At 46.2% G+C, this 27,646-nt stretch overlaps 1 protein-coding gene across 2 annotated transcripts in view; it reads left to right on the forward strand.

Moving 5' to 3' along the window:
- The first annotated feature begins 17,115 nt into the window (after nt 1-17,115).
- Nucleotides 17,116-27,646, forward strand: part of CSNK1G3 (casein kinase 1 gamma 3) — a 132,915-nt gene continuing 122,384 nt past the window's right edge. Inside the window, exon 1 of one of the 2 annotated variants that reach the window (XM_066603121.1) lies at nt 17,116-17,513. The gene's annotated coding sequence lies outside the window, so the exon portion shown is untranslated. The remainder of the gene's footprint in view (nt 17,514-27,646) is intronic. The other variant, XM_066603122.1, reaches the window with a different exon arrangement.

Below are 27,646 nucleotides of genomic sequence, written 5' to 3' on the forward strand. Positions count from 1 at the left end.
TCAATCACGGGCCGGGGAAGACCGGCGCTGTGTGTAGTGCCAGCAGCCTTCGGGAGTCCCTTGTCCATGGACTGCGGTGCTCGAGCCGTACATGTAAGGACGGGGAGGATGCAGAAGTCACTCCCCTCAGTGATGGCACCAGGGGCAGCCCACACCTAACGCACCCGCCCCTTCCTATGCTTTTATCTCCAGGAACCTGATGATTCTTCTTTTGTCTGGAGCACAGAAGGAGCTCATGTGGCAACAATACTAGTAAAGGCTCATGTGCACGGGCGTTTTTTCATATTATCTGTTCGAATCACGGCTGTGTGATACGTCGTGGAAGGAGTCAATGGACTTTCATTGATTCATGCACATGAGCGTGTAGATATGCAAGAAATATTTCACAGCATGATCTATTTTTTGGTATATCACACAGCGTTAGCACTATACTTTTGTTTGGGCAGCGTATGCAATGCTGTCCTTGCGCAATACATTTCCTATGGGCGAGGATTCATACGCAACCCCACAATGATAAGGTACGGGGCATTAAAAAAAAGACAGTCACACTGTGCATGACCGCAGGCGTGAGGTACGCGGGCATGTGCAGTACACTCATGGCTCTCTACCAGTGGAGCTGCCATCACAATCTCTGGTAAAATACTGCCTTTTTACCGGTATGCCTGTGGACATGAGGCCTAAGTCCCGCTCTGTCCGACATTTAAATCCCTTGCACTGTCCAGCGATCCACATTAGCACTGCTTAGAATAATAATACACACTCCAGTGTTCCATCTGTGTACTTAAATAAGTGTTAATAACATTAGATTGAAATTTAATATAATTTGTTATTCGGTAGATTTAATTATGAGAAATTCCATGGCTAATAAAGACTAATGGGCAATTACCCCTGCCGGGCATTCAAATCTAATACACCGCCTGGCGCCCTACATTAAGTACTAATAATACCCACTAGAGTTGATACTAGTACTATTATTTTATTTTATTATTTTTTTTAAACTAGCAGAATGTCAGTTATATTCACACTAATGTTCAAATGAATGCAATTAATACCCATTTGAGTCAATATTATTTTTGTTTTTACCCATTAGAAGAATTCCAAAAAATTCAATTTATACATAAAAAAATTAGTTGATGGGTACTCTGCTCCATTGCTGTCTGTTTCACTACTGCATTTTGTGCTATTCTTATCCTCAGTTTGTATTTGAGAAATTTTATTTACTCTCATAAAGACGGGCATTATTTTATTAACCCCTTAGTGACCAGGCCACATTTTGGAAATCTGACATGTGTCACTTTAACATAGAATAACTCTGTAAAGGTTTTGCATATCCAAGTGATTCTGACATTGTTTTTTCGCCACATATTGTACTTCAGTTTAGGTAGTAAAAATAGACCCATAGAACTTGTGTATATTTATTAAAAGCGCCAAAATTGGGAACATTTTGAATTTTTTTTATTTTTTTTCACATTTTCAACTGCAAACATAATGTACTAATTTTGATAAAGATATATATTTATTCTGAAATACTTTATTCTGAAAGCACAATAGAAAAACTTTAGTTCTTTTTTAACCATTTAGGAGATGTACAAATTTAACATTACTTATTAAAATTTGGAGGAACATTTTGTTTTCCTACACCAAAGGCTCATAGGTGTCAGAATGATAGATACCCCCCACAAATGACCCCATTAAAAAAATACACCCCTTAATATATTCACTGAGGGGGGTCAGGAGTATATTGACCGCACAGCTTTTTTTTCAGGAGTTAATGCAATTTATGGTTCAAAATGTATTTATTGATTTTATAATAAGAAACATGTTACATCATCAACAAAATGGCAAAGAGTTGCGATACAGTGCAGAAAATTGGGCAGCCTGTTGGACAGGGTGTGGTGGCCGGGAGGCAGGGTGAGCCAACCTTTGTGCCAGCCCCACCGGACGCTGTCGCCAACGGTCCGGAAGCTTTATAACTAAGGCTACTGCCTGGTAAAATTGGTGTTGCAACATTGTGAAAACACTGGTAGTAACAGAAATATAAGATGGGGGGGGGTGAGGAAAGGCAAGGGGTAGGGGTCTAGGGGATGTAACGAAGAGGGGGGGAGGGGGACGGCTGTCAGCGACCTGTGCCCCGTATCGGATTCCAGAAGTTGCGTGACAATGGAGCATCTATTTTAGATTAAGAGGGTAGTGTACCTGTAAGAAGCCATGTCTTTAGGTCAGGGGAATTTCTGAACACAATCCAGGCCGTCCAGGCGGCATAGTATTTTGGGGAGTTTCCTTTGTCTGCGGCACCCAGGTCTTCCATGTGGCAAATGTTATCCATGATTTCCAGCCAAGAAGTCCTTGTGGGAGACAAAGTTGTCTTCCAGAGTCTTGGTATATTCTGTCTCATGGCTATCAGGAAAAATCTGAAGACGCTTTTTTTTTATTTAGAAATAGGTCCCCGGACTATGGACAACAGGGCCGCCTCGGGCGTCAGGGCCACATTGTCTTTGTAGATTGCATTGTAAAGATTTGTGATTTCTTGCCACAGGGGCATAACCAGAGGGCAGGACCACCAAATTTGGGTGAGATCTCCCCTCCCGCCCTGACATCTCCAGCAGGCGTCCGGAGTCCGCGGGTATATTCTGGCTAGCTGTGCCGGGGTTCTGTACCATCTAGATAGTATCTTATAATTGGTTTCTTGAAATTTGGAGGCAGTTGCCATTGAATGGGTTAATGTAAAGGCGTTTTTCCAGACGTCGTCCTGGAAGTTTTTCCCAAGCTCCCTCTCCCAACTCACCACAAAGCCCGGTGGGTCCTCCCGTGTCTCTTCTTCCAGGAGGAGGCTGTATAGAGCTGAGACCCTGGCTGGGTTAGGGGGCGGGGAGGTGCATAATTGTTCGAAGCGTGAGAGAGGGGCCTGTAGGGAGGTCAGAGGACCCAAGGACAGGACAAAGTGTCTAATCTGTAGATATTGAAACCACACTCCAGTCCTGGGGCCACCCCCCTCCAGTAGCTCACCCATTGGTCGGACCCCTGAAGTTGACACCACGTCCCTGACCCTCAGCTGCGGTGGGAACCCCACTGAGAAGGGCGTAGTGCCCCTCAGAAGAACCGGTAGTTCTGAGTTGCCTGTAATCGGTGTGAGAGGGCCTGGGCGGGACACTAGGCCCAAATGTGGGGCGAACCCGTTCCAAGCCTCCAAGATCTGCTTCAACAAGGGCGGGATCAGATCCGACTCTCTCGCCCTTGATGGGTGCAGCCAAAAGGAGCCCATTGTCAGTGCAGGGAACTCTTCCCGTTCTAAGTCTACCCAAAGCTTGGTTGGATTATTATGTATGATGTCAAGGACGCATCTACACACAGCCGCCTTATAATATGTGGAAAAGCAGGGTACGCCTAACCCTCCGTCTCCCTTCCTTCTGATAAGAGTCTTGTATTTAACCCTCGGTTTAGATCCTCCCCAGACAAACTCTAGTGAGTTCTTGCGGAGCTTGGCCATGTATAGATTTGGGATTTTTATCGGTAGTGTTTGAAAGAGATACAGGAGCCTAGGTAGGACATCCATTTTTAGAGCGCTTATTCTCCCTAGCCACGAAAGGGTAAGGGATTTCCACTTGGTGAAGTCCTTTCGGAGGTTATCGAGCATGTGCTTGTAATTAGCTTCAAAGAGGTCTTTGGGATCCCTGGTAATATTTACACCGAGGTATTTGATGTGGTCATTCCTCCACTTCATGGTAGAGAATTTGCTAACGGCCGAGGCCACCTCTGGGGGAATTGAAATATTAAGGATTTCAGATTTGCTCACATTGATTTTGAAATTACTGACTTTCCCATATTTCTCGAATTCTTCCAGGGCAACTGGGAGGGCCACCCTAGGGTTTGTGATGAATATTAGGAGATCATCTGCGAACAGGGAAAGTTTATGTTCGGCGGAGGCCAGCCGTACCCCTTGGATGTTTGAGTTGTTTCTTAGGGCGTTGGCCAAAGACTCCATGACCAGGACATACAGAAAGGGGGAGAGGGGGCAGCCCTGTCTTGTCCCGTTTTTTATTTTAAATGGTGGGGATAGGGCCCCATTTACTCTGACTCTGGCTGACGGTTCACGGTAGAGGGCCATGATCCAGTCAATAAATCTGGAGCCCAGCCCAATCTTCCTCAGGGTCGCCTCCAGGAACCCCCAATGAACCCTATCGAACGCTTTTTCTGCGTCAACTGACATTAAGCACAGGGGGATTCCCGAAAGGCGAGCCCGTGAAATCAGGGATATTGTTCTTATAGTGTTGTTCCTTGCCTCACGGCCCGGGACAAAACCAGATTGCTCACGGTTGATCAGGGGTGAGATGAGGGGCCTCAGGCGCGAAGCTAAGATTTTGGAGAACATTTTGGTATCGATGTTTAATAAGGATATGGGGCGATAATTGGAGCAGAGCGTGTGGTCCTTCCCCTGTTTAGGGATGATGGTGATAGTTGCTTGGAGAGCCTGAGGCGGGAAGGGGCACGATCCAGAGATAGCGTTGAAGGTCTCAGCTAATGATGGGGATATGAGGTCCGCAAACACTTTATAGAAGCGGGGGGTGAACCCATCCGGGCCAGGGCTCTTCCCCAGTTTGAGGTTTTGGATTGCCTCTTTTATTTCTTCCTCGGAGAAATTATCCTCTAGACTGGTCGCTGTCTCCTCTGGGATAAGACCCGGGGCGAACCTGTCCAGGTAGTCGTCCATCGCCTGAGACTGCGTGCCAGCCCCCCCTCCCTGTAAATTATACAGTTTTTGGTAATATTGCATGAAACATTCTAAAATGTCCTTATTAGCATGAATTATTCCCTTAGAGGGGGAGTTGAGGGAGGGTATGTAAGGGGTGGTTGTCCTGGGGTGGAGGGTCCCGGCCAACATTCGCCCGCATTTGTTTCCCTGTTCGTAGAAGCTACCCCTCCATCTATCCCTGGTGCATAACGATTGTTGTTCTAGGATAGAGAGCACTTTGTTCCTCGTGTCTGATAGGTCTGCTCTAAGTGCCTCGGAGGGTGCGTTCTTGTTAGCTGTTTCTAATCTACCTAGTCTGGATAACAGGTTTTTCAACCCCTGCGACCGTTCTCGCTTCAGCCGCGCGCCGTGGGAGATGAAAACCCCTCTTATGACGCATTTTAGGGCCTCCCATTGGTTAGGTCGGGATGTGGGGTCGTGTATGTGATCCGTCACGAAGTGCTGGATCGTTTGTTTAACCTCTTCTAAGCAAAGAGGGTCTTTAAGGAGATTATCGTTGAGGCGCCATGATTGGCCACCTCTCCTATCTGTGAGGCCCTGTAGTGACCCCAGGACCGGAGCGTGGTCGGACCAGAGGAAGATCCCGATTGAGCTAGTTGGGGATAGGTCTAAGAGGTCGTGGGAGATGAATAGATAATCTAAGCGATTATAGCTGTTATGGGCTAATGAATGGAAGCTAAAGTCTTTGGTTTTAGGGTGTAGGGTCCTCCAAAGGTCTACTAGTTTTAGGGAGATTAGTGCTCTCTTGAGTTTTCTGAGCTCTGAAAAGGAGACTCCGGACTTACCCGCTGCCGAGTCCAGGGCGGGGTCGAGGCAAAGGTTGAAGTCCCCTCCCAGGATTATCCGGGAACCCGCGGCGAAGGTCGTAAGGGCCTCCAAAGTCCGGAGACCAAAAGGAACCTGAGCTTGGTTGGGGAAGTAGACATTTGCAATGGTTAGGATTCTGGTGCCGACAGAGATTTTAAGAAACACAAATCGCCCATCCGGGTCTATCTCAGAGGCGATGACCTGGTGGGGGAGATCTTTGTGTATTCCTATCGAAGTGCCGCCTACTTTCTTTTCTGGGTGGGGGCTATGAAACCATGTAGAATAAAGTTTGGACTTACAGTTAGGGGTGCTGTTCCGAGTGAAGTGGGTTTCTTGTAGGAGCGCAATCGTGACCTTGTTCTTATGGAGGTGTCTAAGTATCTGTCCTCTTTTAGAGGGTTTGTTCAGGCCTCTTACATTGTAGGTGCAAATCGTTAGGCTATCCATTGTCGATCTTCGGAAGGAGAGCGTTGGTCACTGACAGCCTAGGGGAGGGTAAAGTAGGAAAGAAGGAGGGGGTACAAATACAAAAACAGACTGTACATCCGGGGGGGCCCGGAACAAGGTAGGTCATTCCCGGTCTTCGTCGGGTGTTGGACCACACAAGGTGTCGTCCGACCTAGTGGAGGCAGTAGTTGACAATAGCGGGGCAGGGGGCCCCCAGTCGTCGCTTGTATAGGTCAGGTGTCCCCCTGCCAGGATAGGGAGGGGGACCTAGATAAGAACCAGGTTAACTAATGAAAGAGAAAAAGAAAATTAGTTTTGAGAGGCATGGTGTGTCGTGGTTAGTTATAGTGTTGTAGTAAGACAGGTGGTTCAGATTTGGGTTTGGAGAGGAGACGCGATGCCCGCGGGTGTTAGTTGGCTATGGGTATAGACCCAGGAGGCGGGAGCAGAGGGAAAGATAGATTCAAGACTCCCAGGTTGGTGGTGGTGGGGGAGGAGTTCCCAAGCCCCCAGGCCGCTTGCGGTGGGTTGACTCTGCTGGATGTCCATCAAAAGGTGTCTTGTGTTCCTCTTCCCGGTCCACTCGGGGCTCAGGGGACCTTTATTTGGTAATAGATGTGGGGTCTTCATCTTGGTGGCGATCTGGGTTTGCGGTCATTCCGTTTGCGTGTGGAGCCGACGGTGTGCCAAGCCTCTGTTGTTGGTTGGGCTGGCAGGAACGGCGGGGCCGGCCATTCTGGAATGGAAATCATTGGAAGCTCGAAAGTTCCCAGGAAGTTGGGGAGGTCCCCTAGAGAGCGGAAAGTAGCTGATTTGCTGTTCTTCCAGGCTGTCAGTTGAAATGGGTATCCCCATCTAGGAGTTAATGCAATTTAGAGGAGAAAAAATAAAATTTCAGTTTTTTTCAAATATGTAATTTAAAAAAGAGGATTTTTCTCTGTAGTGCATATGAAAATGAGGATTTGCACCCAAAATGGATGCCCCTGTTTGCCCTGTGTTCAGAAACATACCCATTTTGGCCCTACTGTTATATTTGTATGCAGAACAGGGCCCAAACCGAAAGGAGCAGCTGATGGCTTTCATTACAAAAATTTTGCTTGAACGTGATTTAGGCCCCATAGATTCCTTGTAGAGCCGTCGAGCAGCCAAAACGATAAAGAATAGGGATGAGCGAGTATACTCGCTAAGGCACTACTCGCTCGAGTAATGTGCCTTAGCCGAGTATCTCCCCGCTCGTCCCGAAAGATTCGGGTGCCGCCGCGGGGCGGGGAGCTGCGGGGCAGAGCAGGGAGGAACGGAGGGGAGATCTCTCTCTCCCTCTCTCCCGCCCGCTCTGCCCCGCTCCCCGCCGCAACTCACCTGTCAGCTGCGGCGGCCCCCGAATCTTTAGGGACGAGCGGGGAGATACTCGGCTAAGGCACATTATTCGAGCGAGTAGTGCCTTAGCGAGTATACTCGCTCATCCCTAATAAAGAACCCTCACAAATGACCCCATTTTAAAAACTAGACCTCTTAATGAATTCATCTAAGGGTGTACGACGTATTTTGACCCAACAGTTTTTGAATCAAGCTAAGCAAAGCAGAAAGAAAAAATTATGATTTTCATTTTTTTGCCAATTGTGTCATTTTAAAAACAGTTTTTTGTACAGCACACGTATGAATGAAGACTTGCACCCTAAAATGGATACCCCTGTTTGTCCCGTGTTCAGAAACATACTCATTGTGGCCCTAATCTACTTATAGGACACATGGCTAGGCCTGCAATGGAGGGAAAACTCTTTGGCTTTCAGGGCACAACTGAATAAATTCCAAGCCCATTGCAGACTTGTAGAGCCATTAAGCTGCCAAAATGATAGAACGCCCTCCACAAGTGACCCGGTTTTGAAAACTCGACCCCTTAACAAATTCATCTAGGAGTGTACTGAGCATTCCGACCCCACAATATTTTGCAAAAGTTATTATAAAGCAGGTGAATAATAAATAAAATTTAAATTTTTCTCATAAATGTCACTGTCATGACAGTTTCTTTTGTTTCAAAGAAAACTGGAGAGATGCAGCCGAAATCTTATAGCACTAATACTTCTGTATTCAGCAGTACCCCAATCTACTTATAGAGCACATGGCTAGGCCTGTAATGGAGGGAACACCCATTGGATTTCAGGGCACAACCTAATAAATTCCAGGCCCCATTACACACTTGTGCAGAAAAAAAAATTGACTCCCTAAAAAGAAGCCCCCCCAGGGTTAATTACAGAGGCCTGGTTGGGATGGGCACATGGGGCAAAAAAAACGGGTAACCCTTGCTGCAAACTGAACACTTTTTGGGGGGCTTATTTCTTGACCTCGGTGGCAGGGATGGGGTATAGAAAGTGGAGCTATGTGAATCTTCATAAGCTTGCTGAGGTGCGGTGGTCTCAAACAGAAAGCGCTTCAACAAGCTGCAGCTGGAACTGCAGGAAGACGAGCGTGCCCTGAGACTTCTTGTAAATTATGTAGGCATTACAGGTAACGATCTGAATATTTTTGACACCCTTTGTCTTGTTCCCCTACCTATCAATTACATTTGCAACAAAAAGTAAGTCCATTAAATTACTGGGATTTCAGCACAGATTACTAATAAAATGTGTTCTGATTGTTATCCATGTCATAATTATAAACCCACCTCACACACAATTTAACACAACTAGTAAAACACACACTGTTGTATTATTCGTGTCTTTTATTGAGCACACTGAGTAACTATCGACAATGAAAGAGAAAAATTAAAGCATGGATTGAAAAAGACATTCTCAAAGATACTTAGGAGCCTTAATTTAAGCCCTTCCATTCCACTGTCTGACCTCTGAAGACATTATGATTTAAGGCTGTACAGCTCCGATGTTGGAAGACGTCCGTCGGGGTTCTCTTACTATATGTTGCCAGCCTCTCTGCTGTCGGAGCCTATCCAACGTGTCACCTCATGCAGTACTGGCTTTAGCCAGCAGATAGCGCTGTTGTATAACGGCAGAAAAAGAGTAAGCCCCCAGGATACAAATTGGATTGGAAAGGGTTAATGCCCCTTTTACATGAGCCGAGTGTCGTTTGAACAAGTTTAGGAGTGAGTGAAGTCACCACTAATTTGTACACCATTGTTCGCGCTTATGCAGAATATTTAGACAAGCAGATCATCATTGAGAATGGTTCACTTATCATTCAGTGTTCACATTCCTATGTGAAACACTGAGCGGGGAGTGTTTAAACGTAACGAGAAGTGAGCGAGCCATCGATGATTTTTATGCTGGCTGAAACTGAACAACAAACAAAAAGTGAACAAAAAGTGCACGATGGCTCATGTTTAGATGTAACGATTATAATGAATATTGCAATCACCTTGAAATCCCCTCTTACAGACCATTCATGAAGCTTGTACTGCACAGTTTCCAACAAAATGTAAAGTTTTTGTATGTCTTTTTCTTAGTCACAGAATATGCTACTGGAATGGATGGATGGTAGTACTGTGTAATAAAACGCCTTTTAAACTAGATTTGCTGGCATCTATGAACAACCTCCACTTGTTATGAAAATTGTAGATGAATGTATCAGTTAATTGTTTTTGCTATTAGATTGTAGACTAGAAAGATATAGCATCCCACAAGTAGTAAAGGTGTTAAATGTAACCATTTCTATACACCAGTGAATGTATAGCACAGAGATAAGGAAATCCTCCAGACCCCCTCCCTTGCATTCTTTCCCAATGAAATAATAACAATTTCTTTGTGTGTTATAGTTACACCTTAAAAGGTGTAACTTGTGTTAATCATTTTCGTTATAGCTTACCATGTATTCTTATTAGTTTTGGAGGTATATACTTTTCTTGTGATGTCATTTATGATATATAAACCACATGCAACTTTGAATATATTAGAAATCATTTGATACCGCATCAGGCTACTATGATTTGTAGTTCTCCTAAGGGCCCATGCTTTCTAAACAAGATCAAAGATTGTCTTCTCCTTGGTAAACAAATCAAATTCTCCTTAAACCACTCTCCCGAATTGTAATTAATGTTGAAGTATTTAATGACTGCCGGAATGTCTCAACAATATACCAAACCGCCTTCCTCGGCAAAAAAACAGAAGCAATTCTACTTCTCAGTGTATATACGAGGAGAATCTTGTATAAGGACACAGTAAATTTTTTTCATGAAGTCGTGATCCTAACAACTCTGATGCGTCTTTAGGTAAATTCAGGGATTCGTTATGTTGCGGTAAATGTTTAGGTAAATTCAGATCACGAATAGAGATGAGCGAGCATACTCATCCGAGTTTGATGCTCGTTCGAGTGTTAGGGTGCTCGAGATGCTCGTTACTCGAGACGAGCACCACGCTGTACTCGTCTCGATTAAACGAGCACTGACCATTGAATTCAATGGAGCCGGCAATACAGCCAGCTCCATTGAAAGCAATGGGCTGCCGGCGATCTCAGGATGAATTTTTGGGAAGGGCTTAAAAATATAAGCCCTTACCTGAAAATCATCCTAAAATGTGTAAAAATGAAAAAATAAAAATATGTCAGCATTAAGATCGTTCTTCTCTGCCATAGCTGTAACAGCTGTGGCAGAGAAGAACGATGTTAGCCCATTGAATTCAATGGAGCCGGCAATATAGAAAGCAATGGGCTTCCGGCGAGTGCGGGAGTGAGACCCCCCCCCCCGCACTGTCAGCATAAAGATCGTTCTCCTCTGCCACAGTTACAGCTGTGGCAGAGAAGAACGATGTTAGCCCATTGAATTCAATGGAGCCAGCAATACAGCCAGCTCCATTGAAAGCCATGGGCTGCCGGCGAGCGCGGGATGAATTTTCGGGAAGGGCTTAAAAATATAAGCCCTTACCTGAAAATCATCCTAAAATGTGTAAAAATAAAAAAAAATGTATACTAACCTTTCCGCTGCAGCCGGAGTTCAGCCGCGTCTGGCCGGCAGTTCTCCTGAACTGCTCTGAGTAGTATTCAGCAGCCGGGGATTTAAAATCCCCGCTCAGCGCAGGGACCAATCAGGGGCAGCTCTCAGCTGTCAATCAGAGGCAGCACTCACTCACCCATTCATGAATGGGTGTGAGTGAGAGCTGCCTCTGATTGGTGAGGCTGTGACCAATCAGAGGCAGCTCATTCAGCAGGCGGGGATTTTAAATCCCCGGCTGCTGAATACTACACAGAGCAGTTCAGGAGAACTGCCGGCCAGACGCGGCTGAACTCCGGCTTCAGCAGAAAGGTGAGTATACTTTTTTTTTTTTTTTTTTTTTTACACATTTTAGGATGATTTTCAGGTAACGGCTTATATTTTTAAGCCCTTCCCGAAAATTCATCCCGCGCTCGCCGGCAACCCATTGCTTTCAATGGAGCTGGCTGTATTGCCGGCTCCATTGAATTCAATGGGCTAACATCGTTCTTCTCTGCCACAGCTGTTACAGCTATGGCAGAGGAGAACGATCTTTATGCTGACATAAATTTTTTTTAAATTTTTACACATTTTAGGATGATTTTCTGGTAAGGGCTTATATTTTTAAGCCCTTCCCGAAAATTCATCCTGAGATCGCCGGCAGCCCATTGCAATACAGCCGGCTCCATTGAATTCAGTGGGCTAACATCGTTCTTCTCTGCCACAGCTGTAACAGCTGTGGCAGAGGAGAACGATCTTTATGCTCACAGTGCGGGGGGGGGGGGGGGCACTCTTGCTGCTATTGTGGCTTAATAGTGGGACCTGGGAACTTGAGATGCAGCCCACCATGTAGCCCCTCGCCTGCCCTATCCGTTTCTGTGTCGTTCCCATCACTTTCGTGCATTTCCCAGATTTTCACAAATGGAAACCTTAGCGAGCATCGGCGATATACAAAAATGCTCGAGTCGCCCATTGACTTCAATGGGGTTCGTTACTCGAAACGAACCCTCGAGCATCGCGGGAAGTTCGACTCGAGTAACGAGCACTCGAGCATTTTGGTGCTCGCTCATCTCTAATCACGAACTAAAACATGCAGTTAATGCTGGGTAAATGGCACTGGGGTTTCATCCTCCATACTGTCTGGTTGGTACATCTCATCGCTTGTATTGCTGTCTGAATTGGTGTTTGTTGGAGGCTTGACATTGGACGGGGATGAATTCACTATGGGGTACCGGTCTCATGGCAAATGGCATATCGGGATACACAATGTTACACTTACTGGTATGACCCACGATCTTCACTGTGCAGAAGTAGCAGTTTTCACTGTGATTTCTTGGCTCACACCACACCATGGGTGCACCGAACGGCACTGATTCCCTTTTTCCACTTTTCCAGTTCCTCAACCCCTCCACACATGCACGGCACACTTTGTGAGGAGCCCACGCTTTGTTCTGATCTGCTAGTTTAATCCCGCAGTATTGAAAATAAGCATTTTTCACGAAAAGCGTAATATTTTGCCTTCGTTTTTCTGTCATATACCAGCCACATTTGTAGCAAAATATGTCTGGATAATTGACTCAACCACACGAAGCCATTGTATGCGCCACGAAGAAACAACCAAACGGTCACTATATAGAAAGAAGGGAGCGGTGGCATGAGGTATGAGACATACTGGCACGCCAAGATTACTTTCTCTCATGTTTAGGCTTTGTGAGTGCGGCAAACCTTGACGCGATACAGATAAATCAATTTCATTTTCGTAATCAGGTATGTATTTGTTTATCTATTCCTTGCACATTCATTCCATCCCTTCGGAGAACATTTTCACACGTTACAAACATTGTCATATATCAATGTCACTAAAAAATTACATTTTTTTTTTCATTTTTAACATATTTGGGATTTATGAAAAAACCTGATGTGATACAAAATCTTGAAGGTCATTTTTGGAATTTGCAGAAAAAAAATCCATTCTGATACTTCTCTTTATTTAAAAACAACAGACAAATTTGCAGATCAGTGTTATGGCAGACTTTCGTGTGTTTGAGCGCGTTTTGAGCGACAATCGTTACTTATAAATGGGCCTTATGTATTGCCACTCAAGGTCCTCTTTTACTCCAGGTGCCACTGCACACTACGTCCTGATGCTGGGAGGCATTAGGGCACAGTGACGGCATTCCCTCACTGGCACTGCACAGTATCGGAACCTGAGGAGGGCTAAGTAGTAATGTCCACTATGTTCTCAGGTCTCCTGTCACTGCTTCCCGGGTCTCCTGTAGTAGTGAGGGCCTTCCTCACTGATAGAAGCACTCATTGCCTAGAAATATGAGTGGTGCAAAATGTATTTTCCACTTAACACTGAACCCACCCCTCAGCTGTAGCAAGGTTGCGCCTTCATTGGATGCCTATTGTCATCTACCCCTCATTCCGGCCCATTTACTGGCTTCTTAAATGGCTAGTACACGGCAACTGCCCGATTTTAGCCAATGCCCAAGTAATGTTTCCCATTAAAACTCACAAGAGGGTCAAAACTTCACAGATGCAAGGCGTTTTTGCCTGAAAAACACCCCACTTCTGCGGGTAAATTCACAAGCTAAATATCAGGCTGAGTTTCATGGCCTGATATCGCGCTGGCCAGTGTGTAGGTAGCCTTAGAGGCCTGTAGTTCACTCTGGTTGAATTTTCTGATCTTAGCGGTAAGGGGGAACAGACCAGAGAGCTACTAAGAGAGAGAATGGGAGATAGCTGTGTAGTACTGAGTGGGCGTGGTTATGCTACACAGCCTCTAAAGAGGAGATGAGCTTGTGTGCCTTCATGAAAGGGAGCAGCTCAGCCAAGTATGAGGCTTTCTGCATGCTTGAGAAGGAAATCTCAAAGTAAAAACAGATAAGTGCATTATTTTTTTCTGCGGGGACTTAGTAAGATATGAGTGTATTGATTTTTCATACATAAAGGTTTCCATAGCCTTTAACATCCCTTCCCCTATCACTTAGTGTCTGAGCAATAAGTTTCTTTTGGTTCCTGAAGTCTGCAAATGTATTCGTTCCTGTTCCATTTGGCATCAAACCAACATTTGTACTTGACTGTGTTTTTCTGTTTGTTGCCTATCTTGATTTTTCCTGCCTATTGTTTACACCTGCCTCGGCCTGTGCTCTTTGTGACTACAGTTTGTACCTACTGCCTTGGTAACCATGACTTGTTGTATTCAGTCTATGTGCCAGCAGTTGCTGATAGAAACTACTCCTTGGGTATTGACACAAGGGTTCCCTAAGTGAAATCCCATACCCCCATTGCATTAGTTACAGATGGAAAACTCAAAATCTCTTAGACTCTGCTGCCTACTGTAACCCAAATATGTTAGCGAGCCAGTGGGTCCACACAGAGGCGTAACTTGAAGCTGCTGGGCCCCAGTGCAAAATCTGGAACTGCACCCCCAACTATAAAGCTTCATTGATAGTATTGGTTTACAGTTTCGGGAAAAGAGACTTTATGGGCCCCCTAGGGCTCTTGGGCCAATAAACCCCCTATACTTATGCCCATGGGTCCACATCTTTTGTTGACCTTGTCATAGGGATAGTGCAGACAGTGACATAACAAGAAGAGGGATAGTGTATGCAGTGACGTCACAGGATGGGGGTTAGTACACGCAGTAATGTCGCAAATGATGGCGTAAGTACACACAGTCATGTAATAGGACAGGTATAGAGCACACAGTGATGTAACAGGACATGTATAGAGCACACAGTGATGTAATAGGGTATGGATAGTGCACATAGTGATGTAATAAGCACGTATATAGCACACAGTGATGTAATAAGGCAGGTATAGAGCACACAGTGATGTAATAGGGCAGGTATAGAGCACACAGTGATGTAATAAGACAGGTATATAGCACACAGTGATGTAATAGGACAGGTATAGAGCACACAGTGATGTAACAGGACATGTATAGAGCACACAGTGATGTAATAAGGCAGGTATAGAGCACACAGTGATGTAATAGGGCAGGTATAGAGCACACAGTGATGTAATAAGACAGGTATATAGCACACAGTGATGTAATAGGACAGGTATAGAGCACACAGTGATGTAACAGGACATGTATAGAGCACACAGTGATGTAATAGGGTATGGATAGTGCACATAGTGATGTAATAAGCACATATATAGCACACAGTGATGTAATAAGGCAGGTATAGAGCACACAGTGATGTAATAGGACAGGTATAGAGCACACAGTGATGTAATAAGACAGGTATATAGCACACAGTGATGTAATAGGACAGGTATAGAGCACACAGTGATGTAATAAAGCAGGTATACAGCACATAATGATATAATAAGCAGGTATAAAGCACACAATGATGTAATAGGGCAGGTATAGGGCCCACAGTGATGTAATAGGGTATGGATAGTGCACACAATGATGTAATAAAGCAGATATAGAGCACACAGTGATGTAATAAGCAGGTGTAGATCACACAGTGATGTAATAAGCCGGTATAGTGCATACAGTAATGTAATAAAGCAGATATAGAGCATACAGTGATGTAATAGGACAGGTAAAGAGCACAGAGTGATGTAATAAGCAGGTATAGAGCACACAGTGATGTAATAAAACAGGTATAGAGCACACAGTGATGTAATAAAACAGATATAGAGCACACAGTGATGTATTAGGACAGGTATAGAGCACACAGTGATGTAATAAAACAGATATAGAGCACACAGTGATGTATTAGGACAGGTATAGAGCACACAGTGATGTAATAAAACAGATATAGAGCACACAGTGATGTATTAGGACAGGTATAGAGCACAGAGTGATGTAATAAGCAGGTATAGAGCACACAGTGATGTAATAAAACAGATATAGAGCACACAGTGGTGTATTAGGACAGGTATAGAGCACACAGTGATGTAATAAAACAGATATAGAGCACACAGTGATGTATTAGGACAGGTATAGAGCACACAGTGATGTAATAAAACAGATATAGAGCACACAGTGATGTATTAGGACAGGTATAGAGCACACAGTGATGTAATAAAACAGATATAGAGCACACAGTGATGTATTAGGACAGGTATAGAGCACAGAGTGATGTAATAAGCAAGTATAGAGCACACAGTGATGTAATAAAGCAGGTATAGAGCACGCAGTGATGTAATAAGCAGGTATAGAGCACACAGTTATGTAATAAGCAGGTATAGAGCACACAGAGATTTAATAAGGCAGGTATAGAGCACACAGTGATGAAATAAAGCAGGTATAAAGCACACAGTAATGTAATAAGACAGGCATAGAGCACGCAGTGATGTAATAAGCAGGTATAGTGCACACAGTGATGTAATAGGGTATGAGTAGCGCACACAGTGATGTAATAAGCAGGTATAGAGCAAACGGTCATGTAATAAGCAGGTATAGAGCACACAATCATTTAGTAGGGTATGCATAGAGCACACAGTGATGTAATAAGGCAGGTATAGAGCACACAGTGATGTAATAGGGTATGCAGTGATGTAATAGGGTATGGATAGTGCACACAGTGATGTAATAAGGCAAGTATAGAGCACACAGTGATGTAATAGGGTATGCAGTGATGTAATAGGGTATGGATAGTGCACGCAGTGATGTCACAGTACTGTGATAATAAACACAAGTGAGTTGCCAAGTTTGACAGACATGTCAATATGAGTCTTTCTGTGGCACCAGATCCACATCTGACGGTTGTAGGAGACAATAGTCCCAGCCCGCTCAGCTGGTATGCCAGCAGCTCCCATAGATGAGAACAGTACAGGAGCCATCACCCGGCGCTGACACTTTATGAACCCAATGACGCTCGCAGCATCATGCCCCAGCAGTGCCATCCCTATGAGGTGACTGCCTCAACCCCCATCCCATTGGCCAGCAGCAGCAGCCCGGTTCTGCCCCGCCCTCCCTGGGGAATCCCTATTATTGACACCTACGCGGGCCAATCCTGTAAGTAAGAACAAGGTAAGCCCCGCCCTTACACGGAGGCGGAGCCGTGCGAACAAGCCATACTGGAAACACAATCGTGTTGTTACCATTACTATGTCACGACTCGCGCTGACCACGCCCCAATCTAGGATGAGGGGCATGTACGCCTACGAGTGCCTGTCACGTGATTGGTCGACGCTCTCGGGCATTGGGCGGGGTCTTCCTGCTTCCCGTTTCTCCCCGCTCCTGCCGCCCCCTGGTGGTGTCGTGAGTAAAGGGAGGGGTCGTCGTCAGTTTTCGCTGCCCATTCGGCCAGGCCCGGGGTGCAGGGAATGGGCTGAGCGCGGCTGTGTGATCACGGAAGAGGCGGTGCAGGGGGGCGGTTTCCGCTGTGCGTTCCCCTCTGACACGGAACATTTCCCTCCAGTATGTGTGTGTGAGGTCCCTCCTCCTCCTCCTTTGGCCATCTTTATTACATTCATTACCGCAAAGGAAGAGCGAGCCGGCCCTGCCTCTCACTACACACTTCCCGGGAGAGCAGCGAACATCGGCGCCGTCATCACCCGGGGACACCGGGCTCTACGTCATCGGGATCCCGGGACATGATCTGCTGCGACCAGGACGTGTGATCGGTGGGTGCTACTCCGGGTTCTGCAGGGGGGACCCTCCATCCGCCCATGTGTGCGCTGCTGCCCCTCTGCCTGGCACACAGGCCGGGCCTGCGGGGGGGCTGACCAGTCTGGGGGGTGGGTTACTGATGTGGAGTGACCTCACGGCCAGGATGACGTCACGGGGGCTGCATTGTTAGTGATGTCAGCAGGTACTGCCCAGCACTGTGACCTCACCTGGGGTGATGCCCTTCCCCCAATCTGCTTGGGACTCTACAGCTAAAGTCTTAACTCATTTGCTGCCAAGTTGGATGTTATCTGTTATTCCCTGTTATCAGCCGTCTTCGGTTGTGTTCATGAGGTTTGTAGATGATGGAGTCTGCAGATGTGTTTTTTAGTGTTCTGTTGCCGCGGGAGACGCGGTCGTTGGAATGGTGCTGGAGGCGATCCTGTGGAGTTCTGGGATGTTACATAAGTTTCCAACAAGTCTAACAGTATTGTAGAGTTAAAGGGATGACCGCGACTTCTGCTCTTCATAGGCCGTCAGTAGTTGATTGGTGGGGATCATGAGCGACGGACCCTTCTGCCACTATTGATGACCTATCCTAAGAATGGAGTATTAATAATAATTAAGTCTCAGACATTTCCTTTAAGGTATTTTCCTGGGTTATTTAAAGGGATTGTCCAGGGTTAGAAAAACATGTCTGCTGTCTTGCGTGCATGGTGCTGCTATTGTCTGGTATTACAGCCCGGCTCCCCTTCACTTCGGTGGAGCTGATCTGCAGTAGCGGGAAGCACTACGGGCAAGGGTGGCGCTGTGCGCAGAAGAAAGCGGCCATGGTTTTCTGACAACCCTCTTATGTCATCGTGACATCCCTGTGGGAGCCTGTGATTGGCTGCTAGTCTTCTGTGGCATGCCGTTCCTGTAGACGGGCTATGCATTGGCCTTTGGGGTCTTTTCCCGATTGCACAATGTGAATGAGCTGTTGATGATATTGTTGCACGTCTGAAGAGTCGCTGCACTTTCACATTGGAGCGCTCTGTTGCCGTTGTGGAAGGCGGATGACCGCTGCAGGCAATGAGAGGCTGTACCATCTCCGTTCTGAACTCCTGGCATCATGGTGGCCAGGATGTGAGTGCTGATGCCAGGAGAAGGGGCGGTGACGCTGCAGCGTTCAGGGGACTTTCACTGCCATCACTATGAGGATGGTGGGGCTACAGTGCTGGATTCACACGCCGGAGGACCGCTGACTACTGCTGTGTTGTTTTAGGACCGCGTTACTGTTCAGTAAATGGACAATCCCTTTAGGTTGTGTTCACATTTTACAGAAAATCTGCACTAAAATCCACATAAAACCCCACAACATTGGTGAAGATTTACTGCAGAATTCACCCCTCCGGTTAAAAGGGTAAATCCGCATCGAAATCTGCAAGATGTACTGCGCCCTCAGACCGGCGCCACATGGGGCTGCTCCGGGCGTTCTGCAGCAGGTCAGTAGCGGAAGGTCTGCCTCAGAACTCGTGCTATCTGGTGCAGGTTTTATCGTGTATCGGTGAGCAGGGTTCACCCCCTCGCTGAGAAGAGGCGGCCTCCGCAGCTGGAGCCGCCATAAAACGGACATGCTGCGGGAATAAATCCTGCACCGCTTGTCACTTTCTATACGGGTTTTGTGCAGATTATTTCCGCAGCGTGTGGACCGGGTTTTCACTCTCATCCAGTTTGCTGATAATGTAGTCACGTAGCTTCCATGCAGAGGGTCCGCACAGAGATTCTACAGCAAATGTGCCCCGCGTGGACCCAGCCTGAAGGGCATTTGTACGGACTGATGTATGGCGCCACCCTCATCACTAGGTTGGCAGCACACTTCTGATGATCTTTGGGGTCTACGTCAAAGATGTCACCCGACATGATTGCTCGTTGGTCAGCAGATTGCTGGCCCCTCTACACGGGCAGTGAGCGGGTGACCGGGGGTCAGCAGCCTGAGTAAAAGGACCTTACAGAGGTTATCGAAGTAGCAAAACTTTTTCTGAAATGTGCCGAAATGACATCAGTGAGACCGATAGCCCACTGCACAGGTAGATGACACACACAGACTTGGGCCGCTTTCACACATCCAGTTTTTGCCGCGATTACCACGGTGTTTTGAATGTTGCGGTATAATGCTCCCATTGATTATAATGGGGTCTTGCGGACGTGTTTAATTGTGGCACTGGACGGCGCTTCTTGTCTGCTCTATTTTCCAGCATTTAGCGCACCTCATCACAATGGTGGGGGCACTAAAACACACCGTCAGCCATACCAAAGTAAAATCATGGCAAAGCACCGCAATCAAAGTCCTGGCGTTCTTCCGACTGTGTCTGTGAGTGGCTTTAGGCTTCTTTTACACCTGTGTTGGGGGTTCCATTATCCTGCTCCCTTCGGGGGGGGGGGGGGGGTCAGGGAACAGGAGTTCCCCGGCCGAATGGCTCCATCCTATGATGGAACTGAACAGCGTTGAACAGGATCCCGTTCAGTTTCTGCTCAGTTGCCCGGCATTTTACTGCAAGAAAAAGTTCTGCATGCAGCGCCATTCCTTCTACCGTTTTGTGCAGGACTTGCAATGGAACCTCTGAATGAAGGTCCAGCACAGATGTGATTCCAGCCTAGGGGCTCCTTCACACTGGCGATCATGACATCGCAACTTTCACTTGATTTTTGAGCGCCAGAGCTGCGTTTTTTTTTTCGCAAAAACATCGCTGCCACTTATGAAAACATTGCCAATGTGAAGAAAAGCATTGAAAATCATTGGTTTCATAAATCTGCGTTTTCACTCACTCTTGCACAGCGCGAAAGTCGTGCATCTTTTTTTAAATTTTTTTTATCGCCAGTGTAAAGACACCCTAAGGGTTCATGTCCACGACCTCCTTTTCATTGCGTGATACATGGTGAATTGAGTCAATGGACTTTTATTGTTCCATGAACACCGGCATGTGGACCCTGTGTATTGATACACACGAGAAATATATCTGAACAGGGCAGGGAAAAATATAAAAATTGCACTGCGCATGTCCGTGAGCCTGTGATACGTGGGCAGTACCATACCAAGCCATATGCGGTCTCTGCCGGCAGAGTGTATGGCTGCTGTATGTGGACATTGGTACATTTACACAGCCCGCTTGGGTCCGAATTGACCCATGAAAGGAGCGTATGTTCTATTATTCTGGATGTCCTTGCTGCTATAGCAGGAAGTGGAGGGCAGTCTGGGTCTGGGCACCAACTGAAGGAGTGGCGGAGGATTGGGTGAGAGGAGTGTGGTTGGTGGTTCTATTTTTGCCACAACTCTCAGCTTGTCTCAAAAAAATGTTTTTCTTGGCTTGATGCCTTTTTTATGGCGCTGCATCAAAACCTGGCTCTGGTCTCCTCTGTCATGGGGACTGTGTGCCTGGCTGCTGGATGAGAGCTGGGCACTTGCTCAAACAGTAGGGTTCGAAGAGACCTTCGGTCCCTGTTTTACCCCCCCCCCCCCTCCTTCCCCATCGAACCCCCCCACAATTTGATCTGGGGTCCTGATTGTTGCTAAAGCACCCGGCGGCTTTAATATGGCTTCGGGGTCTGCCAGCTATTTTGGTCTATGGGGCTAAAGCTGAGCTTCAAAAGCTTTATAATAAACTGCTATGCTGAAGATTAGCAGTGTATTAGAAGATTGATAAAAGTTGGTGATATTTAAGTGCCCTAGTGGGACAAAAATAAAGTTAAAATATAAAAAAAAAACACCCTGTGCCCACGGACGGATTATCGCTGCAGAATTCGCTGCCAGATGCCCGCCGCAAATTCTGCAGCAATGTCCGTCCATAGACATGCCATGTTAAAAGATTCTCCCCTGCCCACGAGCGGAAATCAACTGTGATTTTTTTTTTTTTTTTTTTTTTCCGCTCGCAGGGAAGAATTGCAGCATGTTCTATTCTGTGTGCAAAATTGCATGGACAGCTTCCATTGCAGTCAATGGAAGCTGTCCGTCCTGCAGCGAGTCGCTGCAGATCTGCGTCATCGCTGGCGCGATGGCAGCGTCATGCTTTGCACTGCACATGCGCACCGATGTGCCGGCCCAGACACTTGCCGCTGATCCAGACAGGTGAGTATAGGGTCTCTGGCCGGCACTGGGTCTGATTCCGCTGCGAGATTTCGCAGTCGGAATCCGACCCGGCTGTGGGCATGAGGCCTTCCCCCTTGACTATGTAAAATAAATGTTTTTACAAATCTGGTATCACCACCTTTGTAATAACCAAAAGAAAAAAAGTCAGTAGATTATTTAAGCCACCTGGTGCACACAATGGAAAAAAAACACAAAAAACATGTCGGGGGGAAAAAAAATGGAATAGAATGCGATCAAAACATCGTATGAATCAACAAATGCTACCATTAAAAAGTTCAACTCATTCCGCAACAAAACCCCCTCGGCACCGTAGATGGAAATGAGAAAGGATGCAGTTATTACAGGATTTGTTTTGCACACTAAATGTCATAAAAATGAAATCTAAAGAAATGGTGGAATTTCTTTTCCCTCCTAATGCGTATTTAAAGGGGCAGTGCATCAATAGTTTATCTAATTTTATAATCTAAAATATACAAAAAAAAGCAATTTTTTTTTTTCTGCAACTCGTGGTCTGGAAGTTTTTTTCCTGTGTCTTGGATCAGTCCTCTCCCTCCTGGCTGCAGGATTTGCAGCTTATTTGTGGTTACCAGAGTCGATGACTACTTTATGCGGCCATATCCGCTGTCCGCAGAGGCTCAGCATCCAGCGTGCGCGAGAGGAGTCAGATGGCGTCTGTAGGCCAGCAGTCCTGTGTTGCTCCGTCCATCGTGGCATGGGTTGGGGGTCGGATATGTTTTCTCCTTAGTTTTTCTGGCTGTGTTTTTGTGTAAGAAATGGCTATTTTGTATCTGCTTCCAAATGACCTAATTTTTCGGACTTCTTCTTCGCCTCTCCTGTTCACAGCGGAAAGTCGTTGTACGTGCGCCGTCATTACTGCGAATGGGAGATTTAAAACTGCCTGTGCGACCATCTCTCTGCCAGGAATGGGCACCTTGGATCTCACCGTAGCCCAGCCTCTCCTAATCATATCTGCTCCATAGTCTCATTAAGGCCGGCCTCACACGGGTGAGAAAATTGTGCGAAATATGTACATTGCCTAACACACAAATATGCAGCCCATTCTTTGGAATGAGGTTTTACATGTGAGCATTATGTGGTGGATTCACCTTGGCTTTTTCTGCTGTGGACCTGGCATAAGTGCAGCACCGCAGTAAAGTGTTGTGCCGCTCTCACACAGGTGATGGTATAATGCGGCGTTGGTACTCGGGCACAGCTGCTTTCTTCAGCGTGAGCGTTTCCCTGTGTTGCTTTTAGCGCAGTAACGATGCAGGCGAAGCAAGCTGATGACGTCACCGCTCTCATTTTCCCTCCCAGGGGGAATAGAACGCTGCATTCAAAAACGCGGTTAAACACCGTACACAGGGTCTAGCGCATTTTTGACAGCGTTGTAAATGCCCCCTTATTGATTTCAATGGGCCATGTGTTGTGGTTTAAAAACGCTCAAACACCGGAAATAGAAGAGACCGCGCTCGAAAAACACGGTCTTGGAAACCTTTTTGAAATTAATGGATGTATTTTACAGAATTTGGCGCAGTGTTTCAAACACGCACTAAACGCTGTAAACAGCAAGCTGTGCGAGAACGGCCTTAGAGACTGTTGTTTTGGTTCTTCATGACTATCGTTTGTTTTTTTTTACCTCTTAGGCCGACCCGTGTGTGTGTGACGCAGAATTTTACCGCTGTGGGAGCCGGCCTATCACCGCGTCTGGCAGTAACTTTTGACTGCACATAATGGCGTATCTCACACACGCTATCATTCAGTTTTTGTTGGTTTTTTTTTTGTTTTATTTCTTTTATAATTTTCGCGCTCTGTCATCTGGTGACGTTGCATATAAACATAATAGCATTTACTATGGGCCCATAGAAAACAGTCGAGCCCTATTGCGGGTAATGCACGCTAAAATAGGACACGCTGCCTACTTTTTACATGCATATTATACGTAAGTGTGAAAGGATCAAGGAAAATCAGCGTACCTTCATTGACTCCATTTACTGCGTTTATGCGTGCGTAATAAGCTATTAAATTACGCTTGTGTGAGCCCGGCCTTAAGTCGAATGCACAAAAGCGGATTTAAATTGTGGAATCCGGAGCGCCCGAATGCATACTGCCCATAGCATGCTATGCAAAAGCGATTCTTCGTGCACTCGAGTGAAAACCAGTTGCAGTTTCAGCTCGCGGATGAAAAATTGCAGCACGCTCCGTTTTTCTGTGGTATCAGTTGAAGCCATCCGACCTGTGGCTCGTCCGCAACTGATATTGCAGATGGGCCGCGGATTCCGCAGGGAAAGCAGGAGCTTAAAAAACAAAAAAAAAAAACACGAAAGAAAATGTGTACTGCACATATCCGATGGCAAACCGTGCGGCCCATCCGCAGTACAGATGAAGATCAAGAAAAGCAGGTCCGCGCGGACACCACTGCTGCCGGGGCCGGATTCTGCTGCGGAATCTGTCTCTGCCGCGTGCAGGAGGCCTATGTCTCAGGACAGTTCCATAACAAATATGTTAGTAGTTCAGTGTATCGGAGCCCGGTCTTCGTTTTCCCGGACCCCTATGTGTGCAGGGGTGAGGGGGAGATACTTATGTTAACTCAAGGCAAACATTATTTTTTAGGTTTTGGGTAAAGGCCCGTTTACACATAATGATTATCGCTCAAAATCTATTAAAACTAGCAAAAGGCGGCGACTCGTTCAGTGTGAACGCGAAACTATCGCTCACTAGTCGGTGACAGTTGTTTAATCAAACTTTTTTCTGTCAGTTTAAACCAGTGTTCCCCAACTCCAGTCCTCGGGGACCACCAACAGGTCATGTTTTCAGGATTTCCTCAGTGTTACACAGGTGATGTAATTATTGTCGGTGCCGCAGACATTGCCTCAGGTGTTCTTACTATAGGAGATCCTGAAAACATGACCTGTTGGGGGTCCCTGAGGACTGGAGTTGGGGACCCCTGGTTTAAACGACCTCGTGACAGCTCCCCGCTCAGGGCTTTCCATAGGAAGCTGGATGCGAGAAGCCAGCAAACCGGCGGCAGGACTACGAGCACTAACTGCCTTAGCGATGACGTTGGAAAAGACTGCCGGCCCGTGTAAAAGGGCCTTAGGGGCTTTTCCATTTGTACGCGTCCCTATTAGTGATGGGTCCTGAGGATATCGATGATTTCGTCCCATCATACGTCTGACTTTAGAGAAATGTTTAGCACATCATTTAATGTACATAATGCATGGCGTCCAGCGAGTAAGACTTCTGGTAATATGGAGGGAGTGTATCCATTAGGTCTTTAGTTCTCGTTATTGATCTTTCCCTTTCAGACTGGAGCTGTTGGTCAGTAGATGCGGCCCGCGCACGCCATTCAGTCGGTATTCACAGTAAAATCGCTTGTAAATTATTGCTGTTCTTACGGTTTTTGGGAGATTCTCATCTCAAAGGGAACTTGTCACCTCCCATGTTATTGCGCTTACTGGATAGGTCCCGTGGTGTAATATTTATACGTACCGCGCGGCCAGAGAACAGTGTTGTGTGCGCTCGGACTGAATAAAGAGTTATACTGACAGCACACCGACTGTCTGCGGTGGCGGTGCAGGAACGGGCAACCCCGTAAATATAAATATTACACTCTTCGATTCAGCAGAACCTTTCCTATAAGCACCATAACTTAGTTTATGGTGCTTATAAGAGGTGATGGGTTGGGATCAGACAGCCATAATTCACTGCGGGCAGTCCACAGGAGACTCGCGTACGGCACGCAGCAAGTACACAATGACATTGCCATGCACTATCTTGGCGTGTATGTGCGTGTAATATGCAGGGAGATAGAACGTGCTGCCATCTTTCTTGCACACCTATTTTGCGGAATTCCTGAGAGCAGCAACATGGCCGCCCGTGGGAGATTTGTACAGTGTATTCCGTGCACAATATGCTATACAAACATCATCATATACCGGCCATAGAAAATGGAGCATTGCGTTAATCCTTTTAAAGGAGTTCTGTCATTTTTAAGAAAAAAAAAAAATCAATGCTTGCCTATTCCTTCCCAGACAGTCTTCTTACCAGATCTTCACCTCACTGATCTTCTGGCTCCTCTGATAAGAAGGCTGCCTTGGGAGAAATGGGAAGTATTGGTTCAAGGGGTCAGTTTTTTGCAATAAATTATCCTTTTGCTCTGATATTATCACTTATATCAGCGTTACAATCACACAAAGTTTCATTCTATTCTGACAAATCCTTCTAGGTGCAAATATTGAAGGAGTCCAACAGCACACACAGGCAGATCCTTATTCAGGTGAGATGCATGCAACACCAGTGAGGGAATCCCTTCAGAGGTCCAAAAATAGTATAAAGTGGCATCATCAATGGTGAAGATTAAAACACGAAACCTTTATTTCTCCAGGTCTTTAAATATAAAGCTACGTTTCAACCTGCTTATCAAGCTTGATGAAGACCAAATGCAGGTTGAAACGTAGCTTTATATTTAAAGACCTGGAGAAATAAAGGTTTAGGCCTCATGTCCACGGGCAAAATCGGATTTAGAATCCGCAGCGGATCACCCGCATGCGGATCCGCATCCCATAGGGATGCATTGACCACCCGTGGGTAGATAAATACCCGCGGATGGTCAATAAAAGTGATTTAAAAAAAAAAAAGGAGCATGAAAAAATCCGGACCATGCTCCATTTTCGTGCGGGTCTCCCGCGGGCTTCTATTGAAATCAGAATATACTCACCTGGTCCGGATCTTCCCTTCTTCACGGCTTCATCTTCTCTCTGTCGCGGCCGGATCTTTTTTTCTTCGGGCCGGCGCATGAACGCGGCACGCAACCGACGTGCCGTGCACATCCACCGGGCCGAAGAAAGAAGATCCGGCCACGACGGAGAGAAGATGAAGCCGCGAAGAAGGGAAGATCGGGAGCGTGCGAGAGGTGAGTTTATTCTTTTCAGCGCTCATGTCCGCGGGGCAGGAGGGACCCGCTACAGATTCTCCATGGAGAATCTGTAGCTGGCCTGATTTTCCCCGTGGACATGAGGCCTTAGTGTTTTAATCTTCACCATTGATGATGCCACTTTCCATATACTATTTTTGAACTCCTTCTAGGTGCTTGATTGTTATTATTTACGTCTGGCTCCATGTCCACTCCATGAACAGCACCATAACTCATTTTATAATGTTGTTCTGAGATGACGGGTTCCCTTTAAGTGCCTGTGTGAACGGGGTAACGGTGCACTTCTATGGGACTAAGGGAAATCGATGCGCTTGGCAATGTTCCTCGTTGACATAGAAGTGAATAAATCATAGAAGGGTCGACTGTGGAAGGGACCTGGGTCATCGGGCCCAACCCCTTGCTCAGTGCAGGGGGTTGGAATGTAGTGGGGGTCACACATGTTTAAACAAATTGACGCTTAGGGCGAACACCCTGCTATTGCGCTCACCTGTGTAAAACTAGCTCGTCAACATGCGTTTTACCTGCAGATGCAAGGTAAGTTTTCAGGCAAAAACGCCTCACTCCTGTGAAATTCCGATTCTCTTACGTGAGTTTCCCGCACGATGGTGGATTGATCAGTAAGGTATACTGTTATGTCATGGGGACCGCCAGATTCGAGGGACAGTAATGGTTGATATAAGAGTGAACTTTAATTGTGGCTGCATTGACTTCTGTGATTGATTGCAGGGCTGCAGTATGATTTCTGCTCATGTGGGCTAATGGATAGAATGGCGGTTAACTTCAGACAGGTAATAATACTTTGGCGTGCTGAGTATACCAAAGCATTTTATCAGCTTGTGTTGTGATGTGACGAAAACCTGATAGGTCTTACTATCGGGGTAGGACCTATTTTCGGGGAAAGGCGGTGTATAATGTGTGTTGTTTTTTTTTTTTTTGTTTTTTTTTTTTGGAGCATCCCTGAGTTTTTCTTTAGGGGGGAAAGGAAAAAATGGCATAAAACACCTATGACTTAGCTGCATTTTTTTTTATAAAGGCAAAGAAATAGTTTGTTTAGATGTTTTTCTTTGCGCCATTTTTAACCACACATGCAT

This window comes from Eleutherodactylus coqui, chromosome 5 (genome assembly GCF_035609145.1).
Source record: "Eleutherodactylus coqui strain aEleCoq1 chromosome 5, aEleCoq1.hap1, whole genome shotgun sequence".
Classification (NCBI taxonomy): Eukaryota; Metazoa; Chordata; class Amphibia; order Anura; family Eleutherodactylidae; genus Eleutherodactylus; species Eleutherodactylus coqui.